General features: G+C 43.0%; 1 long non-coding RNA gene across 1 annotated transcript; it reads left to right on the top strand.

Moving 5' to 3' along the window:
- The first annotated feature begins 968 nt into the window (after positions 1-968).
- LOC117367507 lies at positions 969-22,107 on the top strand. The gene is made up of 3 exons (XR_004540780.1): positions 969-1,105; positions 2,094-2,239; positions 21,552-22,107. It is a non-coding gene; the product is annotated as an uncharacterized LOC117367507 (long non-coding RNA).
- The last annotated feature ends 1,509 nt before the right edge of the window (positions 22,108-23,616 follow it).

The following is a 23,616-nucleotide window of genomic DNA, read 5'->3' on the forward strand; positions in this document are numbered from 1 at the left end:
CAACAAGTGCCATTGAAGGCAGGAAGGAACAGTCCAGCTGGACGGCCCTAAAGGGAACGAGTGAGCGAGTACATTGTAACAAGTAAGGGAGAGATCGGACATGATCGTGGGACAAGAAAGGAAAGGAGGAGGGGAAGGGAGGGGAAGGAATGCTTTGGGACATGGGAGGGGAATGAATTTGAGACAAAGGTTGGAAGGCAGGTAGGGGGCATAAACTTGGGAAATAGGAGGGGAGGGAGTGTGTGAGTGAGAGAGAAAGAAATGGTGTATATAGGGAAAGGAAGAAAGAGGAAAATTGTTGGGCATAGCGAGAGAGATTTAGAGATGCATGGGGAATAGAAGAATTAGAGTGAGAAATGTTGGATATGGTGGTAGAGAGGGAACAGAGGGTCTGATTGAAGGGGATGCAAGGGGAAGAAATATTGGACATAGTGAGGGAGGGAGAGATGTGGCATGGTGCTGGAGAGTGGTGATAGAAGAAGAAATTGACATGGGGCTGGTTGGCAGTGGTGAAAAATGCTGCACATGATTTGGGGGAATGAGAGAGGGAGAAATGTTGGATGTGGCAGTAGAATATCAATTGAGACCCTTTTATCAGACTATTTTTAACTGAAGACATGATCCCTGTATCAGGTGCGTGCAGAAACTGTCCTCCTAGAGCAGGGGTGTCAAACTCAATCACATAAGGGGCCAAAATCTGAAAAAAAAAGGCTAAGCCGTTGGCCATTTTTAATTAAGATAATTAGGGGTCCTTTAATTAAGGTACACTAAAAGATTTAGCGTGCCCTAAATGTGCACCTTAATAAAAGGACCCCTAAGTGACTAAGGTTTAGTCTTAGTAGAAGTATAGGTTTACAATGTCTCCAAGACCACACCAGCTCTGTGGTGTAAACAAAATAAATGTAATCACAAAACAGAAAATAAAATTATTTTTTCTACCTGTTTTTGGTCCCAGGCTCCGGGATCACATCAGAGGGAGCGTGCTACCGAGATGGACAGCGGCCTGCGAGGTTTGCTACAACCGGTCGGCAATCCTCAGCAGGCTGCTTTGAAGAGGAGACCTGTTGAAGGCAGAAGCAAGTGAAGAGCAGCGGCAGCTGCAGCGGTTCGTGCCGGCGGGCCAGATTTACTATAAAATTTAAAATGTCTGGCAGGCCAATTTTTAACACACCGCGGGCCAGAGTGTGACATGTCTGGCCTAGAGCAATGGCCATCACTTTACCTAGCCCAATGAAAAGGTTTCACCTCTAACTTATACGGGGGGGGGGGGGCCAATTCATGGCTCCACATCATTCTCTTCTTGGTTGGGATAAGAACTTTTCAGCGGCCCTTCGTAAATGTTGGGTTTTACTAAATGGCAGTGGAGTTTTCTACTGTGGGCCGGTGAGGTGAATGCTCTGATGCTCATAGAATTCCTATGAGCTATGGAACATTTACTTCACTGGCCCACAGTAGAAACCTCTACCGCCATTTAGTAAAAGGAGCCCAAAGCCTTATAAAATAAGTATTTATACATTTTTATAAAGCCTTATAAAGTATTTATAAATCATTTAGGTATGCAACAAGCAAAGCTTTGCACTAGATTCAGAGAACATCCAATGTGGAAGGTTTATTATTAAAAAAGTTCCATGTAAAGCTCATACTCTTTTCCACAGCAGTGAAGGTGTATTATTAAAGATTCACAACTTGAAAAAATAAAACTGGATGGCACATAGTGTTATAATTTATTTCAGGTTATTATAGGTTTTGTTAAACTACAGGCAGTTCTGTATATTGAATTATTTTTTTCAGGTAGACACAAAAAGAGTGAAATCATTTTAGAGATATCCCCATACATGCCTGCCTGTAAGAGACTTAATTTCTGTGCTTTGTAATTTCTACAAAAATCATTTATTAAATTACTAGGCTTACCACAATGTCATTGTAGAACGACTTAAAGCTATTAAAATTTCTGACACCTATCTCATAAAAGATTTTAATTATACTGTAGCTAGTCCTTTGTTAACATCTTTTTGCATTTATTGGTAATCAGTACCATCGCACCAAGAAAAGAGTTAGCTGAATCTCTCATTTTCAAAATTTTATCATCTTAGGCACAGTGATTTGACTTCTGGTCTTCCAGGCCATATTTCTGTTGGCACACAGTAATGAGAAGATTAACTTTCTTCGGGAAACAATGGAAAACACAGTATCAGCTCCCATGATATTTGGGAAGTTAATGTCAGCACTGTGTCAAGAGGTAGGTGTATTGTTTATCTTCTTTCAACAAGACTCAAGTATGGCAGGGAAATCAATCCTAACATGTAGGGGATCACGACAATGATATGAAAGTGGGAATTCTCAAGAAAGAGAAGAGACACACCACAAAAATTCATCTGTAGTAATAGATAAATGGAAAATCCCTTCTAGTCCAAAAAATAAAAATCACATAACCTCCAAAGGATCCAGTGTGTCCCATGACTAATATGGCACTAAACATTTTGAGAAAAAACAGACAATCTAACGCACTTCAACGTAAATAACAATTAGAGGATTCTAAGAAAACAGCGCTCAGAAATTTGACCACCAGACCAAAAACTGGGTAAACCCAGAGTTATGAGTCTTTATGATCTTCTTCAATGCCCCAATAAAGGAGTTACTGCACTTGATTAAATTCTGCACATTATTCAAACTGAAAATTTAAATTCAAATGACTTCAGGGTTCTTCCTGGGTTCTAACGCATTTTGCCTAGGGCTTCTTCAGAGAACCGAATATCTGCAGACTCTTTCTGTATAAAGTGGTCTGTGAAAACTATAAACAACAAAAATATAATATATTAGTACTTATCTCAATGAAACAATCCTCTTTGTCGAACGCTCATGGTGACTTCTGGGGGGTACCTTGCGCGTTACTCGCTCAATGCTTTGACCTCACCTTGAGTATTGCATTTAGTTCTGGTCTCCTTATCTTAAAAAAAGATATAACGGCACTGGAAAAAGTTCAAAGAATAGTGACCAAGATGATAAAGAGGATGGCACTCATCTCGTATGATGAAAGACTAAAGAGGTTAAGGCTCTTTAGCTTGGAAAAGAGACAGCCGAGGGGAGATATGATTGAAGTCTACAAAATCCTGAGTGGTGTAGAATGGGTACAAGTGGATAGATTTTTTTACTGCATCAATATTTACAAAGACTAGGGGACCCTTGATGAAGTTAAAGAGTAATAATTTAAAAATATTTTTTCACTCAAGAGGATAGTTAAGCTCTGGAATGCATTGCCAGAAGATGTGGTAAGAGCAGTTAATGTAGCTGGTTTTAAAAAAGGTTTGGACAAGCTCCTGTAGGAAAAGTTCATAGTCTGCTGTTGAGACAGACATGGGTTGCTAGCATGGAATGCTGCTACTATTTGGGTTTTGCCAGGTACTTGTGACTTGGATTGGCCTCTGCGAAGACAGGATACTGGGCTAGATGGACCATTAGTGTGACCCAAAAAGGCTATTCTTATGTTCTTATGTACCCATTCACTTAGTTTCCTTCAGTGCGACCTACCGCTCCAGTTCCTTTGTAACATCAGAGACACTGGAAATTATGTAACTGGCATTCACCTACCATACAGCCATACACCATTTCATTTTTAGACATAAGTTATCAGTCTACAGGGATCAACATTTAGGGCTCCTTTTACAAAGGTGCGTTAGGGCCTTAACGCGCAGAATAGCGCGAGCTAAAATGCCGTGCGCGCTAGCCGCTACTGCCTCCTCTTGAGCAGGCAGTAGTTTTTTGGGTAGCGTGCGCTAGAGTGCGCGCTAATCTGGTGAGTGTGCTAAAAACGCTAGCGCACCTTTGTAAAAGGAGCCCTTAATACCAGAATTTTTCGAAAGGCTACTCATTGTAACAATCTCTTACAATTTAAGAGTTATTATTCAAGGTATTTGAAAATAAATGTACCAGTCGGACAGTTTTTGAGAATGCGCAGGTTGTGAACCACAGCTTATGAGTTTAAATGATGGGCACAAGAAATGTTGTAAAGATTTGCGGAGAGGCAATATCCGTATGGAGTCATCAAAAAAGCCTATAAAAGAGCATTATATGCACAGAGATCTTTACTTTTTAAGGGGTCTGCAGTCATGTAGGAACAAAGATTGATGTGCGTGTTACCATACTCACACAGAGCTTTTCAAATCAAATGCACTATCTTGAAATTCTGACATGTATTGCAACTTCATGGCATTTTTCAATCTTTACCAAGGTTTGCATATTCACTGTGTAAAAATGTGTGGGAAGTACTCACCAGGTCATATTTTTCATCTCAGTTGGTGGCGTCCCAGAAAGTGTGCCTGCCGCGATCAGTTTAGCGGCTGCAGCAGGGAGCCCATCCCCCCTGCAAAGTTGACTGGCAGGAGGGATGCTCATTTTCTCTTGTCGGAAACCCCTGAAGCCGCTCTGAATGTCTGCAGCAGGAGGAGTGCCCAATTCCTCCTTCCTACACCCCCCGAGACATCCCCCAGCAGGAGGGATGCCCACTCCCTCCTGCCGGAACCTCTGAAGCTCCTCTCCGAATGTTTGTGACAGAAGGAGTGCCCAATTCCTCCTGCCGTTGGCCTCATCATCCCCTAAAGTCCCCTCAAACACCCCCCGACTCTATCCCCAACATCCCAAGATCCCCCTACCATCCCCCGAACCTTAATCTGATGGCCAGCAAAAGGGATGCTCCCTCCCTCCTGCCAGCAAGCCCACCACTGCAAAATGGCAAGCCTTCCCCTTTCTGGTGCATTCTGGGATGCACTGAGGAGGGGCCTAAGGCCATGATTAGCTCAGATGCCTAAATCCCCTCCCATAGGATGCCCAAAGAGTCTGTAGATATTGGGGTCTCTGAAGTAGTACTAGGTAAACGCTGAAGCCATTTGAATTTAAATTTTCAGTTTGAATAATGTGGAGAATTTAATCAAGTGCATTGATGATCATACAGATGCATAACTCCGGGTTTACCCAGTTTTTGGTCTGGTGGTCAAATTGCTGAGCGCTGTTTCATAGAAGCCTCTAATTGTTATTTACATTGAAGTGCGCTAAATCGTCTGTTTCTTTTCTTGATTTGATCTTTTCTGGCAAGCACTCTGAGAAGTTTTTTTCCCAGTTGTTTTTTGGAGTACCAAACATTTTGATACATGATCTACAGATAAACAAAGCTATATTAACATCAAAATGCAAGTTTGCTTATATGTAATATTTAACATGTGGTTGAGCCTGACAAATGACTCAGATGACTTCTTCAAATGGTCCTTTCCCTAGATAGTTTCAGAACACTACCCTTGTGCAAATGTAAAATGTCTTAGTCACTCAATAGCAGGACAAATGTTGGCTTTTCAGGAGGAAACAAGGGATCTATATGAACAAAGTACAATCCTCTACAAAGAAAGATGGATTGCCCTTTGGGGGTTTGTGTGTCCCCCCTGTAGATTGCTAATGTAAATAAACTGCAGTAATTTTGTCTTTTTAAAAGTGAGGTGGTTTGTAGGCCAGCAGTATAGGAAAGGTTGACAGTCCATGAGCCCTACTGCCTGTAAGAGGGCAGTCTCAGAGGCAACCTACTGTTGTTGCATTTGCATATATCAGTTGTAGACATGGTTCATACAGCATGGAGCACAAGGATGGGGAGGTCTCACTGGGGTTCCCGATATCTACCCTCCCCACGTCAATCAGAGTCAGAGACCAGAGTTGAATTCCACTAAGGAAGTTTTATTTTAGCCACAGCATGGTTACAACACAATCCAAATCATATCAACAACCATATTCAATAATTCTGTCTATGAATAACAATGTTCAACTACCAATAACCTGCCAAATAACAACTTATCCTAGACTTTCTAACAACCCTCTGGGATAGGGGCACACCATCATACCAAGTGGGGGCCAAGATGGGGTCCATTCACCACTGCAGACGAGTAGGCACCGCCGTTCAAGTGAATGCTCTACTCTCACATGGCTCGAGCCGCCGTCCAAGCGTCCCAGGCCCCGTTGGCTGTCCCCCTCAATCGCCGTCCAAGCGATTGGGGTGTAGCGATTGTCCACCTCTGCTTGCTCCTCTGTCCAACAGGGATCCCCTACCAAATGTTCACCCTCCCCCGCTTGCCTTGGTTCCCCCCCTTTTATTAAGCACTACACCTGCCACAACTCACGGTAGTGACACCTCGAGCAGACCATAAGCTGAAGAGTGCCGCTATCTTCTTCCCCACTCTCCGGTCACACTGCACTGAGCTGCTGCACGTCAGCAGCTCGCAATCCGTAAAGCCTCCTCGAACGCCTCTGCCGCCGGCACACCACACTTTCGGGCCGTGCCCTGCCAGCCACCTTGCTACCTTGTCTCTACCAGCGGCTGCCACTGCCCTGTGCTCCACTGTGTATCAGGGAGCAGGAAGAGAGCTCTAATGCCGCCTGACAGAACGCTGCTCCGACTCAGCCGCCGCTGCCCTGTGCTCGATGCTGACAGCCGCAGAGCAAAGCGGGAAAAGGCCTGATATCGCAGTGAGCTATTCCTGTCTCACCAGCGTGCCGCTAAAAGATGGCTGTGCCAGGAGAGGCCCTTACTTTAAAACTCCCGCTGCTCTTCCCCCCCCCACCCAACCTACTGTCCCTCCCTATCTCCTATCCTACCTTTGCTCCCCGGAGTCCCCCCTAATGTTTGTGGAAGCCCTCCGCTAATCACTCCGGGCTTCTTCTATATGTTAACAGGAAATAAAATAATAATAAATTGAAAGCACTTACAAAAGAGAGGCAGGAGGAAAATTCTGGAAGCTGCTCGGGGGTTGGGCTCATGCACAGAAACTGGGGGGCGGCATGAGATCATAGAGCTAAAGGAGACAAGAGTTTCCAGCAGGAAGCTTTGCACCTAATAGCATCTCTATCACTAAGAGACCCAGAACTAGGGTTACTAGACATCCAGATTTACTCGGACATGTCCTCTTTTAAGAGGACTGTCCAGGCATCCTGACGGCTTTGCAAAGCCCGGCACTTTGTCTGGGTTTTGAAAAGCATTGATATCGAGGCCACATCTGGGGGGGGGGCCCTGCGCACGCAGTGACACCACATGCAGGCGCACATGCACAGATGCCCTCTAGATGCGGCTCTGAATAGAAAAAGTATGTGTGGGGCCGGGGTTGGGGAGCGGAATGGGGCAGGGCCACGTCTTTTTTTTTTTTCTCCTGCAAAAATCTGGTAACCCTACCCAGAACCGTTATTAGGAGAGGAAAGCAGAGAGATTAAGGCAGCAAAATGGTGGGGCTGCTGAGTGAAAGTTTCTAAGTCTGCCCTGGAGTTTGTCTATGTGTGGAAGGAATGGATAATTTTGAAATAACATTTCCTGTAAATGTTTGATTTCATGAGAAATGCGACAGATTAAACCTGTTTATGGGCTGTTCAGATAAGGTGTGTACTGAGAAAGCTGTAAACAGAATATAGCTGAGGTTTTGTGAGTTGTGGGTCAAGAACTTTATCTAACACATGCTAGTTCTCATGATTTATTGAGATTTCTAAATTAAATTTGGAGTTATGTCAAAGGAAAATTGATATTAATTTGTACCACTTGGCGGCCTGATGCCCTTGAAAATCTGTCTGGAAACATAGGCCCGGCAAGCTATACTGATATTTAAAGTTGCGCCAATCAGGGAACCCTTTCTGAATGGCCTGTTTCAACTGCAACCATTTATAACTTTAAGATTTTGATATGCCGAAAGATTGTTGCAATTGTAATAAATTTACAATTTTCCCATTCTGAATTACATCATCTAAAGTACGTATGCCTGCCTGCACCAATGTTTCCAGAGGATTTTAGACTCGTCAGTTTTTATCTTGGAGTTTAACCATAGGGATTGCTGTACTGAAACCGAAGTTAAGGCATCAATAAATTTTAATGTCTTCCAGGTAGATTGAAGAATAATATTGTCCTTGTATATTCGAGGAAGCTTGATATTCAAAATATGGTTACGACGTAATGGGGCCAAAAGATGACTTTCCAGTATCAACCAGTCTGGCAGATTCTCTATGAGTTCAGGAAGGATCCAATACATACCCTGACGCAATATAAAGGCTTGATGATACCAGTAAAAATTTGGAAAATTTACCCCTCCCGCCGATTGTGATTTTTGCAAAGATACTAAGGGGATCATAATCGAAAGAGAAAAATGTCCAAAAACCGGCCTAAGTCGGCACTTGGACGAACATTTCTCAAAAACGGCCAAGTGCCGATAATAAAAACGGGTTTTGGACGTATTTCTAAACGACCTAGGCCTTCATAGTGCCGCTGAACGACCAAAGTTACATGGGGTGTTTCGGGAGGTGGGAGTTGGGCGGGACGTGGGCCGGCATAGACTTAGTCATACAGCATGTATAACCGAAAGTTTTACAACAGAGTCTAGACGGAACTTGGATGTTGTGACTTAGACCATGAAAAACATGGTCTAAGTCACAAAAACCCACCTAAAGTCACCAGATAAGCACTGCAAACACATAAAACAGACCTCCATACACTACCCCAGTGATCACCAACCCCCCCACCCCCATAAAAATTTTAATCATAACTTCAAAATTCAGCCTCCAGACCATCATCACCTGGCCACCTGGCATAGAAAAGCCTAGTCGTTCAGCCCAGAGGCAGCTTAAGTCGTCTTGGGGGTGGGTTAGGGACTCATGGAGAGGAGGACCCATGCCCATAAGCCCCTGTAATCACTGCATTGATCCTTAAACATGTGCACTCCCCTATACACTCCCAAAACCTTTTTGTACTGGCATATAAGTGGCTCCTGCAGCCATAAGGGCTATTGGGGTGGTAGATAAGTGGGTCTAGGGGATTCTGGAGGTGGTTTGGGGGGCTCATCATGACCTATAAGGGAGCTGTAGGGAGGAGAAGACATGGCACCCTTTTTGTGAAGTTCACAGCAGTGCCCTGTAAGGTACCCCACTATTTAGGAGGGAACTAGACTTCTAGCAAACAACATCAAGAGAGGAATAGAACAGGCTTTAAACTAACAAGAAGGGGAAAGCCGACAGTCGACCAAGCGTCGATGATTCGGAAAAAGGTATCTTGTGAAGATACTAAGGAGATAAAAGGCTGGGATGAGACAAGGGACAAATTACAGGAGTCGACAAACAAAGGAGAGGAGATTAGAAAGATCACAACCAAAGAGAAGAAATTAATGACCAAAACACAGGGAAAGGAAATGAAGGCAACAAAATTCCAGGAGCTAAATTGCATATATACTAATGCAAGGAGCCTAAGAAACAAAATGGGAGAATTAGAAGCCATGGCTATTGCAGAGAACATAGACATCATTGGAATCTCCGAAACATGGTGGATTGAGGAAAGCAGATGGGATACAGCACTGCCGGGGTACAAACTCTATCGCCGAGACAGATTAGGACAGAAAGGCGGAGGAATAGCACTATACATAAAAGAAAACATACAATCGACAAGAATGTACATAGCAGAGACGGCCAACAAGCTAGAATCACTATGGGTTAAAATACCAGGAAGGAAAGGGCCTGAAATAAAGATAGGTCTATACTATCGTCCACCCGGGCAAACCGGAGAAATCGATGAAGAAATGGAAGCCGAGATGAAGCGAGAATGTAAAAGCGGTAACACAGTTATTATGGGAGACTTCAACTACCCTGGGATAGACTGGAGTCTTGGAAGCTCAAGATGCGCCAGGGAGGCAGACTTTCTGGAGGCTGTACAAGATTGCTTCATGGAGCAGCTTGTTAGAGAACCGACGAGAGGAAATGCCACTCTGGATCTAATCCTAAATGGGCTAAGGGGACCTGCAAAGGAAGTGGAAGTAGTGGGACCGTTGGGAAACAGCGATCATAATATGATCAAGTTCAAGGTGGAAATAGGAATACTGAAAGGAAAGAGAACCATAGCGACAACTTTTAACTTCAAGAAGGGAAACTACGAAGCAATGAGAAGAATGGTAAAGAAGAAACTTAGGAACACTTCCAAAAAATGGCATACGGTAGAACATGCCTGGTCCTTTTTCAAGAATACAGTGAGCGAGGCGCAAAATCTGTATCCCCAAATTCAGAAAAGGGTGCAACAAGAGTCGAACAAAAGACCCGGCGTGGATAACTAAAATAGTGAAGGAAGCGATAGGCAATAAGAAAAACTCATTCAGAAAATGGAAGAAGGACAAATCAGAGGGAAACTGGAAAGAACACAGAAAGTATCAAAAGGAATGTCATCGTGTGGTTCGAAAAGCCAAAAAAGAGTATGAAGAGAGGCTAGCCAGGGAAGCACGAAATTTCAAGCTGTTCTTTAGATATATTAAAGGGAAACAGCCGGCTAGGGAAGAGGTGGGACCACTGGACGACGGAGACCGGAAGGGTGCGGTGAAGGAAGAGAAAGAGGTCGCAGAAAGACTTAACATGTTCTTTTCATCGGTATTTACAAGCGAAGACACAACCAACATACCGGAACCTGAACAAATCTTTAAGGGAAATCAAGCACAAAAGTTAACATCCATGGAAGTGAGCCTTGATGAGGTGCGCAGGCAGATAGAAAAACTAAAAACTGACAAATCGCCGGGTCCGGATGGAATCCATCCAAGGGTTCTGAAGGAACTAAAGGAGGAAATAGCAGAACTACTGCAGCAAATTTGCAACCTATCTCTGAAAACAGGTGTGATTCCGGAGGATTGGAAGATAGCCAACGTAACGCCCATCTTTAAAAAGGGATCAAGAGGGGACCCGGGAAACTACAGACTGGTGAGTCTGACCTCGGTTCCGGGGAAAATGGCGGAAGCACTGATAAAAGAAAACATCGATGAACATTTTGAAAGAAACGAACTTCTGAAAACCAGCCAACATGGTTTCTGCAGGGGAAGATCGTGCCTGACTAACTTACTGCACTTCTTCGAAGGAATTAACAAACAAATGGACAGAGGAGACCCCATAGACATCATATACCTAGATTTCCAGAAAGCCTTTGACAAGGTGCCTCATGAACGTCTACTCCGGAAACTGAAGAACCATGGGGTGGACGGAGACGTGCATAGATGGATCAGAAACTGGTTAGAAGGTAGGAAACAAAGGGTAGGGGTGAAGGGCCACTACTCAGACTGGAGAAAGGTCACGAGTGGTGTTCCGCAGGGCTCGGTGCTCGGGCCACTGCTTTTTAACATATTCATAAATGATCTAGAAACAGGGACGAAGTGTGAGATAATAAAATTTGCGGACGACACCAAACTATTTAGTAGAGCTTGGACAAAGGAGGACTGCGAAGAATTGCAAAGAGACTTGGACAAACTAGGGGAATGGGCAGAGAGATGGCAGATGAAATTCAATGTTGGGAAGTGTAAAGTATTGCATGTGGGAAGCAAAAACTCGAGGTATAATTATGCGATGGGAGGGAAGTTTTTGAATGAGAGTGCCCAAGAAAGGGACTTGGGGGTGATGGTAGACATGACAATGAAGCCGACAGCACAGTGCGCAGCTGCCGCTAAGAGAGCGAATAGAATGCTAGGTATAATCAAGAAAGGTATTACAACCAGAACGAAAGAAGTTATCCTGCCGTTGTATCAGGCAATGGTGCGCCCACATCTTGAGTACTGCGTCCAGTATTGGTCACCGTACCTTAAGAAGGATATGGCATTGCTCGAGAGAGTTCAGAGGAGAGCAACACGACTGATTAAGGGGATGGAAAGCCTTTCATATGCTGAGAGATTGAAAAAACTGGGACTCTTTTCCCTAGAAAAGAGAAGATTAAGAGGGGATATGATAGAGACTTACAAGATCATGAAGGGCATAGAGAGAGTAGAGAGGGACAGATTCTTCAAACTTTCAGAGAATAAAAAAACAAGAGGGCATTCGGAAAAGTTGAAAGGAGGCAAATTCAAAACTAATGCTAGGAAATTCTTCTTTACACAACGGGTGGTGGACACCTGGAATACAATTCCAGAGGAAGTTATAGGACAGAGTACAGTACTGGGGTTTAAGAAAGGTTTGGACAAATTCCTGCTGGAAAAGGGGATAGAGGGGTATAGATAGAAATTTACTGCACAGGTCCTGAACCTGTTGGGCCGCCGCGTGTGCGGACTGCTGGGCGCGATGGACCTCGGGTCTGACCCAGCGGAGGCATTTCTTATGTTCTTATGTTCTTATGTCTGGGTGTGCAGTCCATCACTTTGTAGACCCCTCCCACGTCCAACAGGGCTTGTTCTTGGCGTTTTGGACTTGGATGGAAAGGTTGTATAAAGATAGACGATTTAATGGCTTGGATGATCAGATCGGCAGGATGTATAATTAGATGATTTTCGAAACGAAAAAAAAGTTGGACGTATCTTTTGAAAATGTGTCTTAAGCTGTTTTTTTACTTAGACGTCCCTTTCTATTATGCCCCTCCAAGGCTATTCTAGCAGTTTTACCCAGCCAAAGAAATTTTGTAAGAATCCTATTTTATTTTTTATAAAAAGAACTTTGGAAATAAACTGGTAACAAACCACAGGCAAAATCATCATTTTGATGGTTTGGACTCTCCCCCACCAAGAAAGATGTAAAGGGTTCCAATGTTCACACATTTCTTTAACTTTTAACAATAAGGATTTTTCATTTACTGTCATTCTATCTTCCAATGTTTTTTTGAATCATTATACCCAAATATTTTATTCCCTCTTCCTTCCAAAGGAAGGGGAATGGATAAAATAAAGCTTTTACACAATGTACATTCAATGGAAGAACCTCAGATTTACTCAAAATTGATAAGAACTTTTAAAATGTGTTGCAGAATGCAAACTCACTGGGGTCCCCGTTGGCTGTCCCTCTCAGTGGGGATTTTTGTGACTCCTGTTGCTAAAAAGTAGTAAGTACTGGGAAATAAAGGATTTTAATCCCTCCTCTGTGTCAGACCACTGATTCAGCTCAGATTGCCTAATATTATTGGTGTTTAAAGCAAATGCTTTGTATTTAATTTAATATTCAGCTGGTTTTCTGTTGCAGTGCTGAAGTGAATCCTTGCAGCCTTTTCTAATTATTAATCTGCTGGGACTTTAACCAGCAAACAAACTGGGAGAAGTTGAAGCTATTCTTGAAAGCTAAATGTGCCTTTGAAAACTGAAGGTCTAAAACCTTAAGAGTGGTCTCTTGATGTCTTAGAACTATAAGATGTTCTAAAGTGCAGAGCTTTTTCCAACAGCATTTCTGATACACTAGCAGGCTCTGAATGAGGAAGCTGTGTTGAACTGTGAGATAATTATTGAACAGTTTTATTATTTCTGAATCAAAAATACCTGGATACACGGACAAAGCCAAAGTTGCTCAAGATATTGTGTGAATGGGTGTGTTGAACCTCTCTGAGCTAATTTCATATCAGATAGGATAGCAGTTAATATCCGGATCTTCAGAGGAGCTACTGGTTCCAGACAGGTGACAGGACAACAACTCAGCGGTACCCAATCTAAGAAAGCGTCGATACCAGTGAAAACAGGGTTTAAAAAAAATACAGTGGTACCTTGGTTTGCGAGCATAATTTGTTCCAGAAGCATGCTCGTAATCCAAAGTGCTCGTGTATCAAAACAAATTTCCCCATAGGAAGTAATGGAAGCTTGGACGATTCGTTCCACATCCCAAAAACTGGCTGGTGTGAGGGAGAAGTTGTGCGCATAAGATGTGCACATAGGTTGTGCATATAAGCATACTATGCACTGGTTTTGTGACTGCATTTTGGGATCAATATTGTGCGTACATTATTCAGAGCCTGCAGCCTATGTGGGGCTCTGCTGCTTTATTAACTCATTAGCAGCCAGCTGCCAACCGCCTGCCAATGTGTTCCCAATGCCCTGCCAGCCAGCCCAGGGTCAAGCCAGCAATGATTTAACAACATTGCCATCAGCCATCAGCAGCCCTCCTCCCCCCAGCTTTCATCCTTCTCTCCCTCTCCCAAACTGATATTTTACTGCAGCTGCCAGCAGGCGCAGGCTTTGTGGGGGGGGGGGGGGGCGGGTTTCAGGGTGGGAAATATGTTGTGCTGAGTCAGGAACCAGGCAGGATCACGCTCATTGACATGCGTGTGTGACATGCGTGTGACATGCTTGTGCGTAACGCACTCGTTTAGCGAGACAATGCTCGTTGAGCGTTTTATAAATTAATAAAGTGTTTTGCTCGTCTTGCAAAACACTCGCAAACCGCGTTACTCACTATCCAAGTTTTGACTGTACTTTAATTTTTGTGTGTGCACAGATATACACTTTTCACACTTTATTGAACTTTGGGTCTAAGAAATATTCTCTTGTTTTAAAAGAGTCAACTAGTCAAACCTGTGGTTTTAGATATCCTAGAACAGTGTTCTTCAACCACCGGTCCACAGAAATTTCCTGCCTATCCACAGGGCTGGCACATGCATTGGGCCTGAGACAATGTTATCTTCAGTCCAGCTCCCTCTTCTTCACTGCTGCAGTGCACAAAGCTGCGGCCACCAGGCTACTTAAGGCACCTATGTGCAGCACTCCTAGGCTTTCCAATACCAGGTGGTGCTGTTCTAGAGACAGGTATGTACTATTTCATTCAGATCTCTGTGGGGTGGGAGGAGGTTAGTGGCCACTGGGGGGGGGGAGGTCATAACTTAATCCCTCCAATGGTTATCTGGTCAAATTGGGCACCTTTTTGGCACTTAGGACACTTTTAAAACAGATCTAACTCTGAATATCTAAATTCTGTCAAGAATGTCTTGGGAAAGGTTTGATTATTACTGCAAGATGTCCAAGTTTAAGCTTGCCCAAGGCCCACCCAAAGCCTGCCCAGAACATGCAGCCAACACCTTCCCCCTCCCTCCTTTTAGTTTTAGATACACAGCAGCTGGGACGCCTAGCAAGATGTCCAAAAAGACAGTTTTGAAAATTGGCACTTGATCATCCTGATGATTAGGACGCCCAAGTGTCGATTTATGCTGTTTTTGGATGTCTTCGTATTTTGAAAATGCCCCTAATAGTGGGTCATCCTTTATACTATCTCTGTGTCTTTAATCTTCACTCAATATCACATACACTCCAGTCACACACAGAACAACATTTGAAGTTGTTCTGTGTGTGATATCAGATTACCCTCCGAGCAGCATAGCTCTAAAGGGTTACTTCCTCATATTTCCCAAAGGCACATCTATTGTTATATATTCCTTTTCTTCACTTTTTTTGTTAATATTTCGTTCTTATATAAATTTTTTCAATAAATATTTAGATCTTTAGCTAGAGCAGTTATGACTCTTTAAATTAAAAGATTTAAAGAATTGAACAGATTTAAATTAACCTTAAAAAATGTTTTTTGATTTTGAAATTCCCGGGTGTCCAGATGTGACGTCATTGGGGTGGGAGTATTTTAGTCCGAGTCAGAATGCCGCAGACATCTTATAGAGAGCCGACGGCTGTTTGAGTGAGATGAAAGAAAATAGGTGCGAGAAGTTCATATCGTCAGTTAGTGAAGGGCAGGGATTATATGGGTTTTATACTAATATTAATATGAGTTTGCTTTTGATTTTCAGCCTCCCCACTGCCTTGAGAAAGAGAGTGAAACGCGTTGGCTGAGGGGATTTCCAGCAATGGCTGAAAGCTAAGCTAAGTGAATTAATTATTGAAAAAATTTATATAAGAATGAAATATTAACAAAAAAAAGTGAAGAAAAGGAATATATAACAATAGATGTGCCTTTGGGAAATATGAGGAAGTAACCCTTTAGAGCTATGCTGCTCGGAGGGTAATCTGATATCCCTAATAGTGGGTGCCAGAATAGGTATATGAATATTCTTAAAGCTGTGAATGGCTCTTTCCTTTAAATATTGCAGTTATTTTATATATATATGGTTTTACTATGTACACTGCCCCGACCTGTACATCAGTCCAGGCCGGTATATTAAGATTTTTAAATAAATGTAACTGCTTGCATTACCTTTGAGAGCATCTGAAATGGATATTTTGTACATATAGGGAAAGGGACCTGATATACCACCTTTCTGTGTTTATTATCAAAGAGGTTTATATCTATATATATAAAATCGGAGGTATGTATGTGTTTATGTATGTGTGTGTGTATGTGCTGCGATCACGCAAAAACGGCTTGACCGATTTGAACGAAACTTGGTATGCAGATCCCTCACTACCTGGGATATGTTCTGGGGGTGTCGCGGCCCACCTGCACACGTGGGCGGAGCTACAAACATAAAATCAGATTTCACCCATTCATGTCAATGGAAAAAATGTAAAAAGCTGCCATTCTCACAGTAATTCAAAAACGGCTTGACCGATTTGAACGAAACTTGGTATGCTGCTCCCTCACTACCTGGGGTGATATGTTATGGGGGTCTCGCGGCCCACCTGCACACGTGGGCGGAGCTACAAACAGAAAATCACATTTCACCCATTCATGTCAATGGAAAAAATGTAAAAAGCTGCCATTCTCACAGTAATTCAAAACCGGCTTGACCGATTTTAACGAAACTTGGTATGCAGATCCCTCACTACCTGGGGTGATATGTTCTGGGGGTCTCTCGGCCCACAACTCTATGTTGCTTGCTCAAGGGTGGGTTCCCCCATCAATTTATATGTTCTTGCTCCTGGAGGTGAAACTAAAAATGTTGTTTATAATCACGTTTTGCCTTAGTTGTATTGTATTCATTTTGTCAAATATTTCACATTATAATTTGAATATTGTACTTTTTATTAAGCTGTAAAACAATAATTTCATTCACCACTATAAAGTATCTTTATTTGAATCCATTTACAGTGTTATTGCTATAATTAAATACCCGTGCAATGCCGGGTCATCAGCTAGTATTATATACAGGTACTTATTTTGTAAGTGACTTGATCAGAGTCACAAGGAGCTGCAGTAGGAATTAGTCGGACAGAAGGGAGAACTGATGCAGATAAATAATTTGATATTAGGAGACATTTCTCAGGGCATTTCCAGTGTTTGCCTATTTTTTGTAGGGATACTCTCTCCTTAGAACAAAGTTTGATGAAGTGTTATTGCTTATGATTGTGCTTAAGGCAGCATTGATAGAATGCATTAAGATGCCACTTAGAAGGGGCCGCTGAAAAGTTCTCAGCCCAACCAAGAAGCGAATGATGTAGAGCCATGAAACTTACAAGTTATTCCACACTTTTCTTGACACTTTTCATTTCAATGATATGAAATGAAATGAAGTGTCAAGAAAAGTGTGAAATAACTTGTAAATTTCATGGCTCCACATCATTCTCTTTTGGGGTTGGGCTGAGAACTTTTCAGCGGCCCCCTCGTAAGCCTGAGGCTTTTTTCTCTATCTTGTTTGAAATTAAAATAAAATATACAGCCAACATAAAAAATGCATGACCATAAAGATCAAGAAAGGTAAATCAAAGAAATCAAACATGCTCTCAGTTTCTTCCAACAATAAATTAGATCTGTTGCTATCTGGATTGCTATAGGAAGATCCACATTTCCGATCCTGCAGTATTGAAAACACAATTACTTATTGCAGACAGGTGGGAAGAGCTCACAGCGAGAATAGCTGAGACTCATATTAACAGATCTAAGAAAAGGTATAGAAAGCAAAACTCCAAACAGTCTTTCAAATGAGTAGGACTGTTTATTCTCAATGCTTCAGTAAAGCAACCTTAAAGTAAATTCATCACAAAACTGGCAACCAATGTGTGACCTGGGTGTCACCGAAACCTGGTGTTAACCACTTAGCAATCAAGATAATTGGGTATACAGTATACTGGTACCTGGTTACTCGTACTTCTAGGGAAACTTGAACAGACATAGTTGTTTATGTCATTTTGTTTAGCTGTTGCTCTCCTAGGGATGTGTGTTCAACAGTGCACATTTTATTCTTTTGGATATCTTCAAAATGTTCGGGTCTGCAAAATTGATTGTATGCACATAAATCCATAAATTAATGGATGCATGATGATCTGCACACATTGAAAACTTCTAACACGCATAAAACCAAGTTATTTAACACCATCCACAAATTCAGAAAAATGTAAAACTTAGGGGCCCTTTTACTGCGCATTGAGGCCACTTTTAGCGCTGTTGTAAAATGATTGCATTTTTCATTTTTTGAATTAATGGCTATGAGCACATTTTCAAATTAGTGTGTGGACATTAGCGTTTGAGCCCCTACCGCCACCTATTTACTAGGTGGTAAGGGCTCCCGCGCTAACTACACTATAATCTCTGCCCCCCAGACACATCTCCAAGCTAAAAAAAACCCCCAAAAACCAACAACATTTTGTAATGCATCGGAAGAGCGCATCAGTCCCCAAACTACCTCCTTTTATAACCTGCATTATGCATGCGTTAGTGCTTATTGCAGCATAGGGCTCCTTTTATCAAGGCGCGCTAAGGGGGTTAGCGCGTCGGACATTTCATCACGCGCTAACCCCCGCGGCAGCCTATAATCCTAATGCCTCGTCAATGGAGGCGTTAGGTACTAGCGTGGCAGGTGGTTTAACGCGCAGTATTCTGCGTGTTAAACCGCTACCGCGCCTTTGTAAAAGGACCCTTAGTAAAAGAACCCCATAGTTAGTTTGGCTGCTCATATCTCTCTGTCAATCCTATCTCACTAGGGTTCTGAAACACATGTCACATAAGATAAGTAGAAGGGAAGGCACTTCAGTGATCTAGAACAGGGATCTCAAAGTCCCTCCTTGAGGGCCGCAATCCAGTCGGGTTTTCAGGATTTCCCCAATGAATATGCTTTGAAAGCATAGATCTCATGCATATTCATTGGAGAAATCCTGAAAACCCGACTGGATTGCGGCCCTCAAGGAGGGACTTTGAGACCCCTGATCTAGAATGTTGTGGCACTGTATTTTTAAAACTGGTAGTGTGTTGGGAGAGTCTCACCCTATTGTTTCTTGAAAGAGTGCACTCTGTTATTGGTAAACAATTAGACATGAATTTCATGTTTTATCTGCTCATTTCTATTAAAATGTCATGGGATTTTTCGATATTGTTTTAAATGAATGCCCATCCTTAATTTCCTTATGACTCGGTATCCAGTATTGCTCCAACAGTGATGCATGGACAGGGCCAGATTTAAGACTATGGCACCCGTAGGCAGAGGAACAGTGGGGAGAGGAGTTGAGTGGGAGAGTAGAGAATAACACGGTGGCGGTTTACCCGCGGCCACCGCATTTTAGCCGCGGGTCACCCGCCGAAAACGGGGAAGAAAACTAGCAGTCGCTGCAGCGACGGGGACAAGGCCATTCACCGCCCGCGGACAGTGAATGGCCTTGTCCCCCGCAGTGAGGCATGAAGGATCGCGCGGTCCCCGCAGCTCACACCCGCCCGCCCAATCGATTCCAGTGTCCAGCCAGCTCTCTCCCCTCTCCTCACCCCAGTCCGCAGATCCTCCTCCTCGGCGACCCGCACGCTACCAGAGAGCCGCGCACACCCGCCGCTGCTCAGCCTCGATCTTCTGCTCTGACGCAACCGGAAACAGGAAGTTGCAGCAGAGCAGAAGATCGAACACTGAGCAGCCGCGCGTGTGCGGCTCCCTGGGAAAGCGCGCAGGTTGCCGAAAAAGAAAACCCACAAACCAAGGTAGGAGAAGGGAGAGAGCCGGCCAAACACCAGGATCGACCGGGCAGGCAGGTAGTGGCCGCGGGGACCGTGCGATCGCTAGTGTTCCCGGCTCAAATTGGAAGGAAGGAGTGAAAGGAAAAAGGCTTATATGGATGCAGCGGGGACGGTGACGGGGCGGTGAATGGGATGGCAGTGGCGGTGACGGGGCGGTGAAAGGGATGGCGGTGACGGTGACGGGGCGGTGAAGGGATCGGCGGTGACGGGGCGGTGCAGAGGATGGTGGGCCGGTGACGGGGCGGTGACGGGGACAGATTTTTTCCCCGTGTCATTCTCTATGGGAGAGCTCCAGTCCCCAGTTTTTGGCCTCCTTTAGAAGTTGGCACCTTCTGCACATGCCTCTTTTGTTTATGCCTATATCCATCCCTTGGAAATAGGTGCCCTATTGACATGGTAGAAACCCTCAATACTTCTATCCCTGTTATGAGCAGAGTTTGAAAATAATTATTGTTCCCTCATGGTATCATCTCAGCAAATCATGTATTTGGAGGAATAAGCCAATAAAAGTGCTCCATTAGAAGACACATCCCTGACCTTAGTGATCATTTATTTTCCAGAAACAAAACAGTACCAGGTCTGGGCTACTGGTACTACTACTAATTATTTCTATAGTGCTACCAGACATTCGCAGCACTACACAGAGTCACAAAGGAGACAGTCCCTGCTCAAAGCAGCTTACATTTTAAACAGACAATCTCCATCTTCCCTTCCTGATGTAAGGGGGAAAAGGAAGCCAGTTCACAGTGGGCCCAGATCAGAAACCTGGCACAGCCTGGCAGAAAATCAAAGCTTGTTGACCTCATTTCTGGCAGTCTGTCATGGGAACTCCCCAAAAATCATAGGTCAGGAATCTTGGGATATTGCTAGACTCATCACTTACTTTGATCCTACAAATTCAAGCAACCTTGCAGCAAGTACAAAAAGCTCTGTCATATATTGAAAAGATGAGTCCATGCTGTTGTAACATCATGACTAGATTATTGTAATGCCCTATACATTAGTCACATCAAAAAGACTCTGCATCACCTCCAACTAATTCAGAATGTTGCATTTGAACTGAGAGGGCTATAAGTGATGTGATCGTATCACACCCTTTCTGCGTCCCAGTATCAAATTTAACTCTATCTTTGATTATCAAGGGCCTCAGACAAAATGAGCCAAAGTATCTAAAGACCAAGTTAACCTTCTACATACCTTTGAAGCCTCCGAGGTCCTCCCAAAGAACACCACTATTTGTACCGTTAGTAAACCTTCTCAGGAGTAGCTCCCACACTTTGGAACTTACACCACAAGTGACTACATCTAACACCTCTACTTCAGAAAGCAAGGTTAAAGCCTGGTTCTTCTCCAAAGCCTCTAATGCATGCATGTAACATTTCCTCAAGGTTTGGGGCATGACCTGGCAGGAGCTCCCTGACCCAGCTCCATCTGACCCTTATATATAAGGTATCTGATCCCTCCAACCTCCCTTTTCCCTAGGACAATTCCAACAAACTCTTCTGTGAATATAGGATTTTTCACAATTTGTTAGGAATCCATGGAATTTCTGATTTACTTGGGTTCTGGCAGAGTTTATTGCCCATCCTTGAGTTGCTGTTGGCAGTCAATTTACTCAAAGCTGTAGGTAGATCTGGTTCAGTGAAGATTTGTAGCTACACATCATTGACACAGGTATAGACTTTTGTGTCCATCAACTAAAGTTAGCACAAATAAAGGCTTGAGATACAGTAGATATTAAATCAAATAGATGATAGTATTGACCTTTGTGGTTACCTGCAACCTGTTTAGGGCTCAAGGTGAGATAATATGCTGTCTGATTGTTGTCTGAGAAATAAGATTTGAACCATGTAAATGCTGTGCCATTGATATCTGTTTCTTACAGTTATGTAAATATGATATTATGATTTATAGTGTGAAAAGCTGCTGAGATATCCAGCAACACTAATATTGATGCAAATCTGCTTTCACAGTGTCTGTGGAGATCATCAAGCAGGACTACAAGAACTAGTTTTGTTCCATACCCAGGATGAAACCAGATTGATGTGAACCTAGCCAGGAGAAGTGGCCTAGAGGTTAGAGCAGCTACCTCAGCAACCCAGGTCTAAAATAAGATATGTAAACAGCTTTGATAGTAACCACACTGAAAAAGCAGTATATCAAGTCCCATCCCCATTACCCTTTAATTAACATACTCTTAATGTCCCTTCACTAAAAATAATTGGCACTCATTGCGCATAAATCTTTTCGGTAACGGCACCTTCAATTTGGAACTCACTTCCTTTATACATAAGAGCAGAACAGAGTTTGGATAAATGTAAGAGTAGTTTAAAATGCTTTCTTTTTAAAGATGCCTACGATTGATTTTTTCCTATGCCTTTTAATTCATTCTATTCTTTTATTTTTTATTCCTAAAATTAAACTTTTCCCCATCTTATCCTTTTGTTTTTATCCTTATGTTTTATTTTTTTAAGAATTGTAATTTTTCCCTTCTATCCTTTTGTTGTTATCCTCTTGCCCCCCAAGTTAGTCTATCCTGTATGGTATATGTTTATTTTTCATTGTTTATTCCAATTTTAGATTTTATTGTACAACGCTTTGAAATTTTATAAAAAGCATTTAATCAAATTTTAATAAACTATCTATATATATAAAATCGGAGGTATGTATGTGTGTATGTATGTGTGTGTGTATGTGCCGCGATCACGCAAAAACGGCTTGACCGATTTGAACGAAACTTGGTATGCAGATCCCTCACTACCTGGGATGATATGTTCTGGGGGTATCGCGGCCCACCTGCACATGTGGGCGGAGCTACAAACATAAAATCAGATTTCACCCATTCATGTCAATGGAAAAAATGTAAAAAGCTGCCATTCTCACAGTAATTCAAAAACGGCTTGACCGATTGGAACGAAACTTGGTATGCAGATTCCTCACTACCTGGGGTGATATGTTCTGGGGGTCTCTCGTCCCACAACTCTATGTTGCTTGCTCAAGGGTGGGTTCCCCCATCAATTTATATGTTCTTGCTCCAGGAGGTGAAACTAAAATTTTTGTTTATAATCACGTTTTGCCTTAGTTGTATTGTATTCATTTTGTCAAATATTTCACATTATAATTTGAATATTGTACTTTTTATTAAGCTGTAAAACAATAATTTCATTCACCACTATAAAGTATCTTTATTTGAATCCATTTACAGTGTTATTGCTATAATTAAATACCCGTGCAACGCCGGGTCATCAGCTAGTAAACTATAATGTAGGGAGTCTGTTCTTTAAGTTTTGCCAGGAAAGGGATGTTAGAAACCTCTCAGCATTCATATTTCTCATATATCAAATTTCCTTCCAAACTTTGATCAGGCACATCTGTTTTAGGTTGTCTTATCTAGAAAATTGACTTGAAAATGTATGGCCCTGATAGGGGTGTTATCCTCACAGCACCAGACATGTGTTCAAAGATGTCAGCCCCTGTGTAGAACACCAACAGTTAAATATTCAGTGTTAAGTGGGCAGGAGCCGCGCCTGCCTACTTAAAGCAGTACGTCAAGCTCCGTTCTTGGCAACATTTAATTCCAGGTTAAAAGCCTACTTTTTTGAACTTGCTTTTAAACTCTAATCCCCAACTTGCATGTAAAGGAAGAATATACAGTGATGTACAGTGCTGTGTATATCTAGCAGCGCTATCCTCCCTGCACATCATCCCTTGTGTCCGTGTCTTCCTTTCTGTTCCTTCCCTCCCTAAATCCCATTGTCCACCATCTTTCTCCCTCTCCTCTGTTTTTAGACCCATTAATTCTTCCCCCCCAAAGTCTGGCATATGCACGTCTCTTTGAAACCCCCCCCCCATTCCCTACCTCCTTCCCTACGTGAACTTCTACACCAGGGCTCCTCTCCCATGAAGGTCTGCCCCCCCCCCCCCGAAGGCCTGCACCCTCCCAAAAACCTACACCTCCCCCTGAAGGCCTGCACCCCACCCCTGAAGGCCTGCCTGTCCCCCCCTGGCCTCCCGCACACCATTTACCTAATATTAGCA

The sequence above is a fragment of the Geotrypetes seraphini genome, chromosome 10 (assembly GCF_902459505.1).
Source record: "Geotrypetes seraphini chromosome 10, aGeoSer1.1, whole genome shotgun sequence".
Lineage (NCBI taxonomy): Eukaryota > Metazoa > Chordata > Amphibia > Gymnophiona > Dermophiidae > Geotrypetes > Geotrypetes seraphini.